Source organism: Chionomys nivalis, chromosome 6 (genome assembly GCF_950005125.1).
Source record: "Chionomys nivalis chromosome 6, mChiNiv1.1, whole genome shotgun sequence".
Classification (NCBI taxonomy): Eukaryota; Metazoa; Chordata; class Mammalia; order Rodentia; family Cricetidae; genus Chionomys; species Chionomys nivalis.
The window spans coordinates 83,871,648-83,891,419 of record NC_080091.1 but is presented as its reverse complement, the minus strand read 5'-3'; positions in this window follow the sequence as shown (position 1 = coordinate 83,891,419).

Below are 19,772 nucleotides of genomic sequence, written 5' to 3'. Positions count from 1 at the left end.
CTTTTAGTATTGGTAGTTTTCCATGAGAAAACAGTAGTTCATTTCCTTCGTAAATCTACTTAGAAACAATGAGACTCTTTAAAAAAATCTCAAGACTTCTTAAGGAGTTTGCGATGTGCTCCTTAGTCATTATCAGCTAAGAGATGTATCAACCTCCGTCACTCTCCAAAGCTTTTCTGTCAATTTGGACCCCGTCTAGGGCAGGCTCTTTACACATAAAATGGAACAAAGCAGACAAGCACACAGAATCATTTCAGTGGTGTCTGGCTTAGCACAATAACATGAAAATGTAATTTATAAATGGTATTCAAAGATTTATGGCCACTACATCTGTCACTCTTGTCTAGACCTGAAACCATATATTTTGCCAAGCCCATCTTTGTAGATGTTTTCATTGGTATATCTTCCTTTATTACAGTAATATTTCCCTTCCTCCAGGGTCAACCATAGCTAAAGCTATTCTTGTATTCTTGACAAGTTTTTCAAGACAAAGTGTTTGACATTCAAAGTCTAATATTATTAAAATTACTTTCTTCTATTATAAGTGCTACTTTTGCTTTCTTCCCTGGGGAATTGGATCTCATTATAAAACAGCAGCATTTTTTTTGGTACATTTGTTAAAAATTTGTGTTAGAGGTGGAAAAGTTGGAAAACGATGCACTATAAGGCTAGATATTATCATTCACTAAAGTCATTGCATAAAGCAAAACCTTGGATAAGGACAACAGAGTAATAAACTTCATAAGAGGATATTTGCCAAAAGTAATTTGCAAAAGGAACTACAGTAATAAATATGCATGTATTTCATACAGAATATGACCCATTTTGAGAAGACAGGTTTCCAAGTTCATTTATATGATTAATTTCTATTTTGCAGACTATCTACTATAGCAGGAAGTCTTTTCTCTGCCCCATCCAGTTCCAACAAAGAGGTTTCTTTACCACACATCATTTCTGCAGCCATCTATAAATAATTACTCAGAGGCTTAATATTAATTATAATTGCTTATCCAATGGCTCAGACTCCTTAGTGGCTAGCTTTTGCATATAAAATGAACTCATTTCTAATAATTTGTGTATTGTCACATGCCTGGTGCTTGATGATAATACTTTGGCATGTTACTCCTCTGGGGGCTGCTGGCATTTCTTTAGACCCCACCCTTCTTCACCTATATCTCTGCTTGTATTTCCCACTTAGCAATATTCTGCTCTTCCATAGGTCAAAGAAGCTTCTTTACTAACCAATGGTAATAAAACATATTCACAGTATAAAGATGGGTATCCCACATCAATATAGTTTTTGAGGTGAATCATGACATGAGTGTGTTTTCAGAAGCATACATGGACATATTTGTGTATTTACATAAAATGTTGGTTTGAATAAGAATGGCCCCTATGGGCTCATATATTTGAATGCATAGTCATCATCAAGTGATACTCCTTAAAAGAGTTAGGGAGTATGGCCTTGAGTTGGGCTTTGAGGTTTTAAAAGCCCAAGGCCAGCCCAGTGATCCTTCCTAATGTCTCTATATCCAGATGTCATTCTCCAGCAGCATGTCTGCCTGCTTGCCACCATGCTTCCTTCCATTCTAATGATGGACTAATCTAAAAATTGTCATGGTCATGGGGTCTTTTCGCAACCATAGAATCTTGACTAAGACAAGTAGTATCAGCTGAGAATAAATACATGAGATATTAGTTTCAGCTGAAATTTACCAACAAGCCCTGATTTCCCCTCATAGCTGGTCATGATGAATAACCGTATTCAAATCTCAATTACTTATGGTAACTCTCAGACCATGCTAACATCACAAAGGAAATATAATTATGATTATGTATGTGTATTGGTAATAGAATGACTACAAAGAGTTAAAGAGACCACAGCAGAGTTTAAGGGTTTCAAAGAGGCCTTACATAAAGGAGAAGCAGGAGGTTGACATGTAAATTGTAAAGGAACTCACAAGTGTTAGTTAGATAAATGATTAAACATCTCAGGTGGAGTCATTGGCTGTAAGAGTCAAGTCATGGGCCAAGATCAGCACTGAGCTGAGACATAGGGTGATTCATGCTATCCATATGATGAGAATCTAAGTAGAGAATGAGACTGTAGAGACTGTGATTAGGAAGGCCAGGATGGGCCTAGAAAATCAAGTAGTGGAAACACAGACAGAAATAAGGTACTTTGAATGGGTTGTACAAGCAATGGAGAACAAGAAGTGCGGAAGCTCTGGAACCATTAAGCATTCTTTGCCTGCTAGGTCTCTTGATGCTCACATATAGAGTCTGATGACAGGTTGGTGGAGTTTTTACCATCTCAGTGTTAGGAATCTTCTCTTTACAGGGTCCCTTTTCCACCTTCCCTCCCCTTCACGGTGTTTTGGTAAGTTCTTAAGATTCTTTTTTCTGTTCTGATTTTAATACTTCCATGTGCTCATATACTGATAATTTAAGTGATACCACTTTATGTAAAGAAATAAATTATTCACCAAGGTGTTTGCTACATTTTACAAATGATGCATAACATCCTTCTTCAGCAATAGCATTGGAAATTGATCAAAATAGCCAAATATTGCTTGTAAAATACATTTTTTTCTGGGAAATTTGGGAATAAAGATGTGTGCTGAGACAAGTAATGAACATCACATTATATGAATGCTTTTAAAACTCCCAAGACTAAAGAAAACACCAAAAGAATGAGCATAAAACTTAGACAAGCCGCTGAAAGGATTAAATTGCTCTGGGACTATGATCTTTTATCCTGTCAATTGTGTTATTTTTAATAAAATGCTGATTGGCCAGTAGTCAGGCAGGTAGCATAGGCAGGGTGACCAGGCAAGAAGTAGAGGTGGGGCAATGAGAATTCTGGGAAGGGGGAAGTTTCATTCTGCAGTTGTGACCCAGATGTGGAGGAAACAAGATGTGACTGCCTCGCTGAGAAAGGTACAAAGCCACGTGGCTAATGTAGTCAAGAATAATGGACTAATATAAGTTGTAAGAGTTAATAAGAAGCCTGAGATAATGGGCTAATTTTTATAGTTAATGTAGACCTCTGTGTGATTTCTTTGGAACTTAACAGTTGTAAAACCGGGTGGGACAGAAAACCTTGGTCAACATTAAATTATGGCATATTTCACTGTGAGTCAGCAGATACGACAAATTAAGAGCTGCCAGTGATGTATTAAGGAAAGAAAAATTAGAAAAGGAGACTCCCTGCTGGTCACTAACAACAGAAATATCTGAGCAGAGGAAGCAGTCAATAGTGTCAAGTGTTGTTGAAATATCACCTAAGACAATTTGACAAAGGAATAGATTATTAAAGGCCCTGGAGACTGTAAAAGATGTATGTAATATATATTTTGCTTTCATTTTAATTTTATTCACAATTTCAAAATCATGTTTTAGTTAATTTTTTCTAATCTAACAATGCTTACAGGTCTAAATGGGTTTTTATTAGTCTTTAAATTTAAATAAAAATAAATAAACTCTAAACAGACTTTTCACGAGAATTTATTGTAAAGACTTGTTGGTTTATCCTCATTAATGAAAGCTCAACATTCTTTAGTCTTATTTACATCTGTGCATCTTATAGAGAAAAATGCAAGGCCAATATCCTTGATTTTCTACTCCTTCTACTTCAGATTATTGCATTAGCAATGTATTTTCTTTAGGTTGATTCTCTTACTTTCTAGTGAAGGACAGATTTACATTTAATATTGAAGATTAATTGTGTAGCTGTATAAATGACACTACTCAAAAATGACAGGTTTCATTGTTTAATATGAAAATTAGAACCTTCAATAAATATGTGCTAAAGGGAAACCCATAAGTAGATGCTTCTATGCATTCTGATTCTGATCTTAAAAGAAACATTTTTCAGATATTTAGTTGTATAAACTTGTATAATTTTCAAAATACATTTTCTTTTTGAAAGTATAAATAGGGGTATAACTGGTTAGTAAGATTCCATAAATAACTTTAGAGATTTTGTTCTTCTTGCTTATAAATTATACATAGTTTAAACTTTTATATTGAAATTTGTTTTTGTTTCTTCTCTTTATTAAGTATATCCATTTTATGACTACTATCATTTTGTGTTTCCTCAAAATGGATTGAATTTAAATAAAGACGTTTCAAATGAATTCTGGTACACCATCTCCTTACATGCTTTACACAAAATTACATTACAGTGAGGTCACAAAAGCTTTTTTGAGTTAGCACCTGCAGTTACTCACTTTATAATGTTCTCTCACTCAATTTCTTGAAGTTCTCTCATCTGTCCTAATGCAGAGGCCTGTAAAATGCTAAATAATGACCATGAGAAAATCCATTTGTAAAGTCATGATGCAAATACAAGTACTGAGTGACTCTGATGTATCTACTAATCAGAAAATTGACAGGTTTGTTCACATTGTGAACAGCACTGAGAGCTATTCGACAGATCAGTTTTAGCCATTGGTATCAAATGATGGCTCCCTCATTCTCTCGACGCCAAAGTCTTCACCATAATGTAACCCCTAAGCTCTAGAAACTCAAGTAAAAGTGAATATTTCACCTCATAACTGTGTTGTTCGTCTTTTATGTAAAAATTTCTTGGATAATTGCATGTTTCATTTCACATTTAGTTTTTTGCCTTTGAGCTGATGTAACCACTGTTATAATTACATTCATTTTCCCAAGATAACCATAGAATTAGCTACTTTCAGATCTTTACTGTTTTAAAATATTATTAGCATTATCAATCACTTTTTCAATTACTTCTTCAAGATCCAAATTTATTGAACTCTTCAGTTAAGCACATTAAAATACAAAAAAAAATACAAAAAAAAATCATCACATTTCAAGTGAGTGTGCATATGACTCTTATTCTCCAAATGGTATTTAGAGAACACTTCTTATTCCTAAACAATTTTTCTTAATCAGTAAGTTTTCCCAGTTGATATTTTAGTATTCTGCAAACGCCAGCAAACTTTATTTATACAGGAATTAACATGTACCTTTCAAACACTATTCCACTTACCCCATATTTTTTTTAACTTTTTTCTTCATTGAACCACTATTTGTGTACAGATTCATACTATTCAACCACGGGATTATTGACCCTTCAAAAATAACTGAAATCTGTTGCCAAGAAGAGACATGCAGTAATCTCAGGCATGGGAAGTGGAATGTGAAGAACTATATCTCAAGACCAACCTCAACTATTTAGTGAACTTGAAGCAAGACAAGACTTAAGATAATGTCTCAAAACCAAAACCAACCAATCAACCATACAAACAAACAGAAAAGCTGTCTCATCTGATTCACAAAGTCATAGTTAATCCAAAATGTTTACTTAAAAGTGCTCTTTCAAAGATTAATTTTATGTTGATACTAAATCTATTAGATTCTCTCATTACTCAATTCTTATTTTAAAAAAGTAGATACTGATAATTGGTTTAGGTCTTTATAAGAATGAACATGAATCCCTTAAGTAAAAATATAGTTAGTATAGTTAAATATATATTTTAACTAATATATGTTTAAATAACTAATGTACTAAGAGATGGCATGAAAACTGTTTTTCAATAATATATATTACCAGAAGTAGACAGTTGCTCTGTTCAAGAAAATGTTGGCATAAAAATCTCAAAATTTCCTAAGATTGTTTCACTTTCAACCCAAGTAAACATGATCACTGAAGAGGTATGAAAATCATTCCTGTCATTTTTTTTTCTTTATTTAAAAGATGCACAGCCTCTACAGAAATCTGTGTAGTAGTGACCTTAAGAAGATGTGCATTGCCGGGCGGTGGTGGCGCACGCCTTTAATCCCAGCACTTGGGAGGCAGAGGCAGGCGGATCTCCGTGAGTTCGAGACCAGCCTGGTCTACAAGAGCTGGTTCCAGGACAGGCTCCAAAAACCACAGAGAAACCCTGTCTCGAAAAACCAAAAAAAAAAAAAAAAAAAAAAAGAAGATGTGCATCAAATTACTCCTTGGTCCAGCAGTACTATTCTTGGGAATATCTCCAAAGGTCTCTATACCAACTATACAGATCCTTGTTCATCCATATTCATTGTTGTTATATTCATAATAACCATAAATTAGAAACACTCTAGATGTCCACCAACTGATGAATGGATAGTGATTATGTGGTGTATTAGTATGTTCAGCTTTTAAGAAAAAAGACATTATGACCTTTGCAGACAAATAAATGGAAGTAGAGAAAATCATCCTAAATGAGGTAATTCAGATCCAAAAGGACAATCATGGTACATATACACTTATATGTGGATGTTAGCTTTTAAGCCCTTTGATGTATGTGTTACAACCCAAGCAACCACAGAGGTTAGGTGCATAGTAAGGGACTAGTGGGGTCGAGAGGAAATCCCAAAACAGGGAAAGTAGAATATATTGCTATGGAGATACAGGAATGGCAGGGTTGGCATTGAATGATTAAGTACCATGGGGCATATGGAAGAGAGAAGAAAGATAATATGAAGAAGACAACACTAAGGATTGGAGGGCACACTGGTCTACCACTCTTTCCAGGGTTCATACTGAGGATAGCTTGCAGTTTCCGGTAAAACACCCTGTTTGTTCCTGTGCTAGCACTCTGCCCAGGGGAGTTGTTTGCTCATCTTGAGTCTAGTAATTTCCCACCTGCCTGGGGGATTTTCACTATGCAGCAGTTAGGTATATAAGGCTTTCCCTATTTTGAATAAACAACATTCTGCATTCTCTCTGCACAAATGACTCACGTCTCTTGTGTTCTTGCCCTCCTGTCCCTTGCCCTACTCGCGAACTGTCCAGTAGCACAGGCGCTACAAAGGACCATTTGAGGAGACGTATAGAAACTTGATACTCTATAAGCTTCATAGATTGTATGCATATAGGAAAAGATGAAATAAAGTCACCAAAAAATGAGGGAGATAAAACCCAATATAAACATGCTACCAAGTGAAACAAACTTCCAGTGCCAGGAACGGATTATACCTTATTGAGTTATTGGAGAAAGTAGCCCCATGGAAAACTACAAACATTACAGGTTTTGCAAACCTATTGCTTGCCTTTCACAAACTGACTGTTGAAGATAACACTTATATATCTGACTTAAAACAGAGAATTCAAGTTTGTGCCCAACAAGAGGCTTCACCCTTACTGGCTAGCATTCATGGCATTGGAAAGTATTCTGTATGCTGCCAGAGGAGCTAAACATCAACACAACTGCAAACTCTGTGTCCTACAACAGTGACATGGCCTATGAGATATGGTGGAGCAATAGAGGAACAAACTTTGGAGAATTCACTAAAACATCTGGTTGGATGTAAAGTCAATGCTATGAAATGAATCTGGTAGGGAGGCCAAAAACCTGAAACTGGATATATCATGGGCCTAGGAGAAAATCAAATGTGACTGTTCTGTAATGCAACAAAGTCATAAATAGACTCATAGCAGCATTTTGCTGTAACCAAAGTTCATTGCCTTGTTCAACCACTATCAGGAAAGTTTCTTGAAGTGGATGGGCACTAACACAGAAAATCTCTGCAGTTGATATATATTTTCAAAGAACAATAGTCCCCCCCGCCAGTGGAATCCCTTTGGTATATCAACCACACTTCAGAATACTTAGGCAAAGCAAAATAGACTCTATGGTGCTTTTATAGACTTCTAGTCCCATTTTGCTTTGTTTGGTTACCTTTTGTCTTATTGGTTCTTAAATTGCATATTTTTTTCTGATTTAGAGGTTATCTTAATAAACATATTTTTATGTGTTTCTTGTTTTGTTTTGAAGGTTTATATGCTTTCATGTTATTTCTTTACACCAAACCTAAGTTCAATTTATTTGAATTTAATTGCAGAAGAAAGTCCAAAATAGTTATCATTTGAATTAAGCATGGATCATTGTATCAGACATCTTATACAATAACCATTTGTCCTGGGCAATGGAGTCAATCAAGCTTGAAAGAGTAAGTTTGGTTCAGTGAATATCTGAACAAAAATAATTTATTTTAAGATGTCAAACATCCCAATAAGGAAGTAAAATATGCTGTTCAACCTTAAAATGATTATAGGAAACTGTAAATTAATTGAGGGTTATAAAGAATCTATTTTTAAAGCCAGAGTGGAAGGGCATATGCATGGGCTGATGGGGAGGGGAGGAGAATCAGGGAACAGTTTGGGGCTGAAAACTGCATAATCAGAATATATTGTATGAATGTTTTTTAATTAACATAAAAATATGATATTTAGTTTAGTATTATTTTATAATTTTATGCACTTGTACATTGTATTTCAATCATATCTGCTCTCCACCTCTTGTCTTAAGCCTTGATCTTGCCAGATCATCTTCACACCTGTCTTTGTGTAGGCTTTTATTCATAACTCACTTTGTGCTGCCCACGTAACTATGGACATGGAACTATCAGTTGTAAAGTGGTCTATCTACCTAAAACTATACTGTTAATAAAAAGTGACTCCCCCCTCACCACCACTAGCGGTCAACAGTTGCATAGTTAGAGACGGGGTCTCCTGAGCTTTTTTTCTGTTCACACTGGAATATTGACATGATTGATATTTTGAAGATCTTGTACAAACAGCCACAGCTTCTTAGAGATAATGGGTGCAGTTTGTCTTCTCATGTCTAGAGGGCATCATTTTCCTAGAACCTCCATCCCCAAGACTTCTGGCTTTTACCTTATTTTAAGTTGCCTTACATGATATTCCCTTAGACATTCATGTAGAAGGTGTGGTATAAGTATCTTATTCTAAGAGGGTTGAGGAAAGAAAAAAAAAGAACATACAGAACAGTGAAGGAAAATTAATGAGGGATATGGGGAAGAATTTGAGAGCTAAGAATGAGTATGCATATGATCAAAACATATTAAATGCATGTAACAATTCAATCTCAAATTTGATATGTTAGGAAATGTGAGTTAAAATATATTGTTGTAAAATCTGGTTAATGTATACCTTTGTGAAAAAATTTTCTTGGTCCTATTCTAACAGATGAGGACTGAGAGGTTCTTGAAGTGGGATTCCACTCTGTATGCTATGAATATGTTTTATTACCATTGGTTAACAAAGCAACTGCTTTGGTCCATAGCAGGGCAGAATGTAGAGAGACATGAAGAGAAAGTAGGCAGAGTTAGAGAGATGACATCTAGTTGCCGAAGGAGAAAGATGTCAGCCACAAGTCAGAAAATTACTGGTAGACCATAGCCTCATGATGATTCACAGATTAATAGAAATGGGTTAATATAAGATATGAGTTAGCTAGAAATATGCATAAGCTATTGGCCAAACAGTGTTGTAATTAATATAGCTTCTGTGTTATTATTCGAGTCTGGGTGGCTGGGAAATGAACGAGCATTTTCCAATTACAGCTTCTCTGACCTAGGTCCCATCCCTAAAGTCAGCTGTTGTCCTTGGACATTTAAACCTCAAAGCTCACTCTCCCAAATCATCTTCCTTGCTTTGTGTTACTTTGATCATGTGGTTCAAATGCAACAATCCATAGAATGAGCTCCTTCTACCCTGTGTCCACTAAATTGGACTTCACATTTCTTTTTCAGTGACTTAGAACATTAGAAATCCTACTTCTAGCAACATTTTGCGTCTACTTCAACATTACAAAAGTCATTATTTTAGTGTATTTTTATGCATGTCAGGTTCTTTCTTCACATGTTTTTTTAAATATGTTCCTAAAGAATATTGGCTTCATAGAATATTTTGATATGTTATTAAATGCATTTACTTTCAAATTTATTTAAAATACATGACTAAATAAATTTAAATAGATTATCTTCTGAATGATTTCTTTGCCAACAGACTTAATATGATGAATTTCTAAAATCTCTTTTACCGTCACATATGTTTTTATGTGGAAGACATCGTAAGACTTCCTATTCTTTTAGGTATCATAATACTTCAGGAATATAAAAATCAAAATAAGGTTAATTTGAATCATTATATAATTATGTATCATATAATGCATATATATATTATATACACTAAATATATACAAATAAATATATGTGTATACATATATAATATTTATATATAAATGCTGGCTTTTACATCACTAGTCTACTACTGCTAACTTTTTTTACACATCTTTCATATACTATTTCATTTAGAAACCAATGAGAATACAGCACTTACTTACTGTTAAGCATTGGCATATGGGCTTCAAACATATTAGTTATTTCCACTTGCCCTAGAGCAACCGTATGACTTAGGTTAGTTGTTAGTCATGCTTGACATATATGATCATTTTTCATGTGATCATGAAGGTGTTTGTTTTCAAATAATTCAACTAGAAGGCAGTAAATCGAATGTTAAATATAGTTATAGTCCCTTTTCACAGTAGTAATCTAATCCTATTAGAACAAATTTAAAAATATAACTAAAGCTAAAGTTTCTAAATACATAAATATTCTGATATATATTGATTTGTTTGATATAATGGAAGTTCTTATCAAATAATTCTGATATATCTTATATCTGATTTCAACATTTAAGAAATTATAAAATAATTATAATGATAACAGTAACAACAGAAAAGAAAAGTATTATATTTTCCATTATACTGGTTTGCTTAGGCTGCCAAAACATGAAAAAAGAAAATTAAGTTCAATATGTTGTACATATATCCAGCATTAAAATGCCTGGCAAGAGAGGGCACTCAAAGTCTTATTTCATAAATATGTCCCTTTCTACTTTATATTAGTATATCTTCACTTATTTATTTATTTACCTATATATTTATTGTTTTCATAGTGAGGATAAGTATCTGATTTTGTATCCATATCATATAGAATCAGAGACTCATTACTATGTCCTCATGTAATCTGATATGTCCTCATGTAAATTCACCTTCCTGGTTGTAACTTTTATGCATTCATCTTGATGGTCAGAGTTTCAACAATGAATTAGGATGCAGGATAACCCAGTATTTGATTCTGGCAGTCTTCACATTCACCATAGCACAAAGATGACCATGAGACCTTGAACCCATTTTACTGATGATTGTCAATAAACTGAGTGCAAAAATCCAAAGCAACCAAGCATCATTCTAGTTTGTTATAATTCTCTTGTCTTTCAGTATTGGCTTTGGAAACCACAAAGTTCCACTGTTATAACGCCAACTTTGAGGGAGCTGCGTAATTTTTATTAGAATTATATCTTTATAAAAATAAGCCAGTAAACCAATGAGTTCTTCAATGTGTATAAGATGCATACATAAATAATTGTAGTTGGTCAATTAATATGGAATGGGTAACTGTAATGTTAAAAGAAAATAGATTATAAGAAAAAATGTAAACAGCACTGACATTTTCAAATTTTTATTCTTTGTTTTGTTTCATTATTTTTATATCCTAATACAAGTTAGCTTCAAATTTATTATTTTATTTCCCTCCAAGCCTAAGTTCTGACATTAGAGGATGTATACCAATATACCTTGCCAAATTCATTATCAGTTTCTGTCAGCCTTCCCAGGTACCTTTATCTCTTTTTTGCTTGTTTTTGAACTTACATAAAACCTTTTTACTTTGAATATATTTTAATTAAATACATTTATATCACCTTCTTCCTTCCCTTTTTCTTTTCAGGACCTTTCAAGTCTCCCCTTTAAATTTCTCCCATGTCCTACATTTATTCTGAAATTGGTAGCTTAATTCTCTTTTATCATTTGTACTTACACACATATAATATTTTATATACATACAAATGTTCATTATATGTTTAATGCATATGTAAATACACATATAGCACACATGTACACACACACACACACATATATATATTCTAGTTCATGTATATAGTACATTCCATATAGAAATGAGAATGTAAGAAACATCAGGGAATGAAAAATAACTGAATATAGTAAACTGCTTTATAATCTCAGATTTGACAGCCATAACCCTGGCCAGTAATAAATAATTTAAGAATGCTTTTGGACTTTGATATCTTCAGGTGAAATACCAGTTGTTCTTATCGAATACATATTATATAATTATAAGTCATACTGTAAATAATAATATAAATTAAAGAATGTTTTACTGAGATACAATGGAATATTAGATGATTATAAGCAAATCATTCTAATTTATTTTAGTCATGCTCTTTTTATTTACAGGATTCACTTACCAATTTCTATGAGCATTATATTCATTAATATGAACACAAGATGTGAATAATTTCAATAAAGCAATAAAAGAGTCCTTTCATTTTGATGGAGCAGTGATGAAAATATTTGGGAAATGTTGCAAGGTTGCTTTACTTTTCTGTATAAAACTAGAAGGGTATTCTTATATTTCTCAGTCCTGGAGTCTACAAGCCAAAGTCAAGGTGAATGCAGGGTGCTTATCTTGTAAGCTCTCTCTTCCTTGTGGAGAGCTTCACAGAGACTCATCTGGGCTTTCCTGTATACTCCTTATGAAACTTATGCAATGTCTTCCCCTTCTATTAAATCCAGTCCTATTGAATTCAGCAACTACTACCTTATATAGACCAATCTCTTTTAAAGAACTATGTCCAAAGACAATTGCTCAAGGTTTTAGAAATTAAACAATACATTTTGAAGGGAAATTGTGCAATCCCTAACATCATTAAATAATAATACATGTTTTAAACTAAGTTCAGTGTAAAAACTTTTATGAATCATGTTCAGTTTGTTTTATTATAAAGTCTCATATTTGGGCTAAAACACAGGAAGAAACTAATACAGAATCATATAACTTACTCTCAAGCAATTTTTTTCTGATTATTTCTTTTATTCATCGTATTTATTTAATACAATATTTAATAATGTTAAAATCATGTCATTTAAAACTATGCATAAGTGTGTATTTCTGTTTCTAGGTATTAAGACATGAATGCTGGTGCCCACAGAGACCAAATCCACAAGTTCCCCATGGAACTCATGTTGTTAGATTTTAGTGGTTGTGAGTCATTCAGTGTGTGTGCTGGGAGCTGAACTACCTTCAGTTGTCAGAGATGTGTATGTTCTTTAGTGCTGAACCATGTCTCAGCCATAGCAATCTTTCCAAATCATGAAGAATAATTATTACTAGATATTCTAAAGATATTTTTATTATGATCATATTTTCTTAAAAACTTGTATATAAAATATAAATTGTAAACTTACTTCCTTAAGTATTATCTCATAAGACTTAAATGACAAGCATTGTTGTGAGTAACTGTACATGTCAAATAGCCTCTGAAGACAGCTCTTCTATGTATTTTAAAGTAAAATTTATGTTGAGTTTAAATCAGTGGTGTATGGACTAAATCACGGTATTATCACAAGCAAGCAAATAAAAATATAAAAGCTTAAAGATTCAATAGTTCAAAATAGTACAAAAGAAACAGAGTAGTAATACAAACATTGTATTTCTACACAGTAAAAACTTCAGAGTTTAACTGAATATCCATAATTTTTCCTGTATCCCATGGGAGACCTGTGCTTATGGAACTTAAGCAAGTCTAGGAATAGCTTTTGGGGAAAAAGGTTTGATGACGACTAGAGGCGAGCAATCAGCACAAAATACACAAAACAGGGGAATTTAGAGAAAAGATGTCTACAGTGTTTTGCTACAAACAGGTTACAAGAAGCCATGTCATTGTAATCCTAGCATTATTCTGCTTTCCTTCTTTTAAATGAAATGGGGTGCCAAATTGTCTAGAAACAGTCTAATTTAAAATAAACAAGAAGAGACCCACATAAGTCTTTGCAAAAGAAATTACACATACAGTGTGTGGCCCTAATGTTTCAATTCCCACAGGCCTTCAGAGGGATATTGGAAACATGGCTTTGCTACAAAGAATAATCCAAATATCTTAAAAGACTTGCCATCTGATGAAGGTACACACCACAGTCACAAATCTAGGTAGCATAAAAAAGGTTCTCAAAACACAGATATGCCGGGCGGTGGTGGCGCACTCCTTTAATCCCAGCACTCGGGAGGCAGAGGCAGGCGGATCTCTGTGAGTTCGAGACCAGCCTGGTCTACAAGAGCTAGTTCCAGGATAGGCTCCAAAACCAAAGAGAAACCCTGTCTCGAAAAAAAAAAAAACAAAAACAAACAAACAAACAAACAAAAAAACAGATATTTGACGCTTGTTTCTGTGCTATTTATACACTAAAGGGAACATCTTTTTGGAAATATAACTTTGACAATAGCAGCAAATAGCCTTACAAGTTCTGCTTATTGTTTGTATCAAAAACTAGATCCTATGGCCACAGGATTAACTAACCATGTTCAGTTCAACAAGATAGAGATACCCTTTAAGAGGGCAATAAAGATAAACTCCACTCTGAGCTCATATGCCCCATGGTTTATAGGCTCTCCACAGGATTATTATAGCTTAGGTTAGACAGGCTACAGTGAGAGGCATAGATCCTTTACCTAATACACTGCTTTAAAATTTAATAGCAGTTCTTGCCAACATCAGACTTGAGTTAAATAATAAACAAAAAGATTGAATAGCAGCTTTACTGGCTTCAGAGAGATGATGAAATTCCAGGCCCAGAAGGCTACGACTAGAAATTGGAGATTTTTGTGGGATGTCTCTGGATTGCCTGCTTTCATCATGTCAGCCTTACCTAGTTCCTTTGATGGCTGTGCTTATCAATTAATTAGTAAATGTTTGAAATGCATAGTGAATATGTTTTATGTTATATGAGTTCTAAATGTTTCACAAATAGAAACAGAGGCAAAAATCTCTGTGACTTCTCCAGAAGTAGAAGAGTGGTAAAGAAAGGAAAATGAAGTAATTTTTCTTAGTTTTAATTTATAGTAGCTCATCTTTCAGATAATAGGGTATATTTTATTTTCTTCTAAAGAACAAAAAAGTAATATATCTATGAATAATGAAGAAATTTATCATAATTCTTAACTAAGAATTCTTTAACTTGACATTTGTGAAGTTAATCTCTTATATTGGTATATAAGCATATATAATATGCTTTTCAGATTTTAATGCTCAATTACTTTAATATGGAGTTGAATTTTATCCTCATAGAAATGCTTTAAAATGCAGAGAAGACTGTACGTTTTGTACAAAAATCCAGATGGACGTGCTGAATTATATAATTCATCAGGTATGTTTACCAGGCCAGCAAAGTGATTATCATGAAACTAAGTGGTCATTAAAAATTGAGACAAGCAAACAGAATAAATAAATGATTCAGGTGAATAAGCATGAACACAGATTCATGAATGAATAAAAAGACGATTGAAGTAGTTTAGTTTTTCCATGATAAGTTAAAAAGTTAAAAAGTAAATTAATGTTCTATTATATATGAAATAACTCCAAATATATACACTTATGAAATTTTGCTTTTAAGTACTTTACATTTTACTCTGAAATATTAATATTCTAGTTATGTCATCAGATTGATATCTAACAACACACAATTTGTAGTTTGCTATAAAATGCTTTTAAAGTACTTAAATTTGAGTTTATAAGTAAAATGCTTCATTTTTGGCTCTGTGAATTCCCGAAATCTATGTCACCTAGGCCATAATTTGTCATCAGTACACAATAACTAATTTCTTACATGTAGATGTTGTTGGAAAGGGTATTCAGAAAGAGGGTATGACATGTTTAAGAGGCTCACATTCAAGTGTGTGTCTCAGTAGATGCTTGTTTCTGGTAGAAATACAGAGATATGGCTTCTTTATTATCAGGGCATCAGTTATAGAAAGCAATAGCAGACCAATGGCAATAATTAGGGAAAATTATATTAAGAAAAGATGAAATTGATGTTTAGACTAGAGTGATGGAAATAATTTTGCTCTTCAAGGATGCTATTAAATTGCTGATCAGATTAGTCTTGGAGTTCTGTTTGCCAACTTTATAAATTAAGATAAATTTTGGGATGTTTTGGCTATTCTAAAATAAGATTTTTATCATTATTCTTGTTTTGTGTTGGTCAAGGTTCTCTAGAGAAAAAAAGCCTAAGGAATTCAGAATGAAGTTTTACTGTAACACATTGATTCACCCAGTATGGAAGCAGATAAGGCAGATGATTTATAGGGTAATGATCCACATAGGAAGTTGGTTAATATTCCAGTCTGATTCTGAAACCCAAGACACAGGAATACTGATGGCCAAAAGCACAGCCCATAGGGAAGTTAAGAATATTACACTTCAATGCTTACTCTGAACACAGGGAATTTAGCTTCCTCTTTTATTTGATGAGTAGTCACATAAACACCTACTTTATTTTGTCCATCAATACAAATACTGGAGGCAGTCTAATAGATACATACAAAAGCAATCTTTAGAAAAATATGCATATTTTCAATGGTTCAGCCCTGTTATATTATAAAATCAAGTAGGATAATTTTAAAGCAGAATGTTACAGGATGTGTTTCAATTATAAAAATATTCCAGCTAATATTTTATTTATAAAGAAAATCAGAAAATACTCAAGTAAAAAATACATATGACTAAATCACATTATTTTTAACACAATTCTTTACAACACAGCTTTGTTTCTGGTAGTCACATCTTAATCAAAGATCCCACCTTAAAAAAGTCTTCTCTGTAGATGTCCTCAGTTTTTTGATTCATCAGTGATTTCGTCCCTGAGAAGGATTACTTGTTCGGCTGCTTTTTAATCCCTTTATTAACATGGTCTCTCTCCACACTTGAGACTACTTCCCATATATTCCAGCAGATCTCTGCTCCCACCCTGGCAGATCAATAAGCTTTTTGTAGAGACAAATTTTTCCTCAAATAAAGGTAAGTTATCATTAGCATATTCTATTTGCCACTACATCATTGTGGGAAAAATCAAATACATCCAAGGGAATACCTTTGATTGCATTTTAATACTCAACTATAAGATCGTGTTTTGCAATCATGAAAGAACATGTATCTTTAATCAATTCTTTTTATATGGGAGGGGTGGTTTTCACAAGGCTACATTTTCCCGGGAGATCCCTTGATTCATCTGTCATACTGAGCACATTATTCTACTGTTAGATAATATTGTTTGGAAAGATGTAAAACATGAGAAAATAAAAGTTTTTATTGTTGTTCTGGGATAATGACACTATAACTTCAGATATTTCTGTCTTCTTGTCCAAGAAATTAGAACTATTAAAGTTAATAGTAAGCTGAGTTTTCATTGGAGTTTTCATTTTAATCTATTGACATTAGTCCCCTGGAGTTGGCAAACAAAGTACATTCTGACATTAGTTAAGTGTGTTTTGCATTCACAAATATTACATCTGCAGTAAGAAAGTATTTGGAAAAAGTGCATCTATACAGAATATTAGGGACTATTTTTCTTGCCATTGTTCCATAAATAATGTGATACTGCAATTATTTGTATAAAACTTGAACAGTAGTATTATAATCTAAATATGATTTAAACTCACCATCGTGAGCTCTTTCCTTGCTCTCCCACTCTGTCCTTTTCCTATTTTAAACATACCATTGCCTCATGCTATCCTCTTCCCTCCACTTCTCCCCTCACACGCCCTCTCTTCTCTCCACCCCACTCAAAGTTTTCGCAGGAGATCATATCTATTCCCCCTTCCCAGGGGATCCATGTATGTGCCTCTTAGGGTTTTCCTGTTACCTAGCTTCTCTGTGGTCATGGACTAGAGACTGGTTATCCTTTGCTTTATGTCTAATATTCACTTATGAGTGAGTTTGTATCATATTTGTCAGGATGAGGGGAGGGAGTGGGAACTAGGATATGTATGTAAACTAAAAAAGATTATTTTTAAAATAAATTTAATTAAAAATAAATTGTTGGGAGCAGTGAGACCCCAGATCTTGAATTTCTTGTAATCCCCTGATCTGAGTGCCTACAGCTGCTCTGAGCACGGGACCTTCAGGAGTTCCTGATGGCAGGAGAGTGGTTTCTGGTGAGTTTGGTTGGGGCGTGGCTATCTCTATATAATCTGCCCCTGAACACAATAAAGGAGGCATTATTGGGGAAATTCAAGGATGACCCGTGTCGCTGTCTCTCTGTCTGTGTGTGTCTGTGTATTTTAACCTCCAGCCCCTTGCCCGAAGCTCGGTACCTGGGTGCCAGCGCACAGAGCACAGACACTGGGGTGCGGTGCATGGCAATAAATTATAATTTAATTTTAAAAAGATAATTTTATTGGCTTGTTGTTGTTGTTGCTTGTGTTTTGGTCTCCCAAGGTCTCTAGGATATCCTCCTTCTGGTTTTAGCCATTTAGACACTGCCAGAAATGGGCTCCAGCATGTTTTGCAGGCATGACAACATGTAGATTGAAGGTTTTTCAGTGGAGTTAATGTCAGTCCCACTCTGAGAAGCCTTGTCTGATTATAGAACATGACCAGTTTAGTCTCCCTATCTCCCATTACCAGGGGACTTGCTGGGGTCACTCTTTCATAGATTCCAGGCAGGGGTATGAGGGAGGGAGGGAGAGAGAAAGAGAGATAAAGAGAGAGAGAGACCTTGGATAGATGACAGGAATTGGGAGACATTGGGGGTTTGATACAGAACTGCAAAAGGCAGTAGAAACTCCCTGGTAAATCTGTGCATTTTAATTCCCATGACTTGTCCTAGGATGTGGGATTTCCCTCTGTATGCTGTGAATACTATTGGTGAATAAAGAAACTGCCTTGGCCTGTTGATAGGGTAGACTAAAGCTAGGCAGGAAAACCAAACTGAATGCTGGGAGAAAGGAGGCAGAATCAGAGCAACACCATGTAGCTCCTCCAGGGACAGACACAGGAATTTTACCCAGTAAGCCACAGCTTTGTGGTGATACACATATTAATGGAGGTGGGTTAAATTAAGATGTAAGAGTTAGCCAATAAGAAGCTAGAGCTAATGGGCCAAGCAGTGATTTAATTAATATAGTTTCTGTGTGGTTATTTTGGGGCTGAGCAGCCAGGAACAAATAAACAGCCTCCTTACTATAGTCCTATATCCAGGAAATGACTACTCTGTCGTTAAGACTTCAATATTCTATTGTGTAGTTTATAACTTTTGTGTAACTGACTTTTCCTCTAGTAGTTCCTTAGTGCTATGCAATTGTCTGTTGTGATACTCAGAGTATGACTGTGCTCACAAAGCCATATAAACCAAATGCCAGTCCATTATTGATCACTAGTGACTTGACTATCCTAGACTGACACCAAAGCATAAGTTGGGGAGTTAAAAATAAATTATGATGGCAGTCTTTCCAGACTAATGGAAAGTGTTGAAAACTTCTCATTGATTTTATTAAAACCAATATAATCTGGGGTTTTGTTACAATGACCACTTATTTGTTCCTGTGTGTTTTCCTATGTATTTTCAGTTGACATGCAAGAAGAAAGCATTTAAGTATACTAAGCTTTATATCTCTATACTAATCTAGTGGATTTTTAAAATCTTCAATGTTAAATAATAGATTTCTTATCTTGCTATACTTTATTGCAAGTTTGTTGTGTGTGAAAATTGAGACCAAGTAATATCAACCTTAGACAAATTATATTGGCCTTTCTTGATTCAACTCAACTATTGAAAATCTTTCACTTTCAAATTTTCTTATATGTGGCATGTAATTTTGTTCGAGAGACTTTCAGTAATGTTTTATATACATTTTATTTATGTACTAAAGTAATTATTGGAAACATTATGGAGAAACAGTTTCAGATTCTATATTGAGTACAAAAATGAGGAGTTAAGAATGGGTTGAAGTAATTATTTTAAGTAATTATTTTAGTAGTTGTCAGGTACAAATACGAAGGGCAGGAGAAAGAATTTTCAGTATGTGCAAAAAGATTCTGGTTTCCTAATTAACAT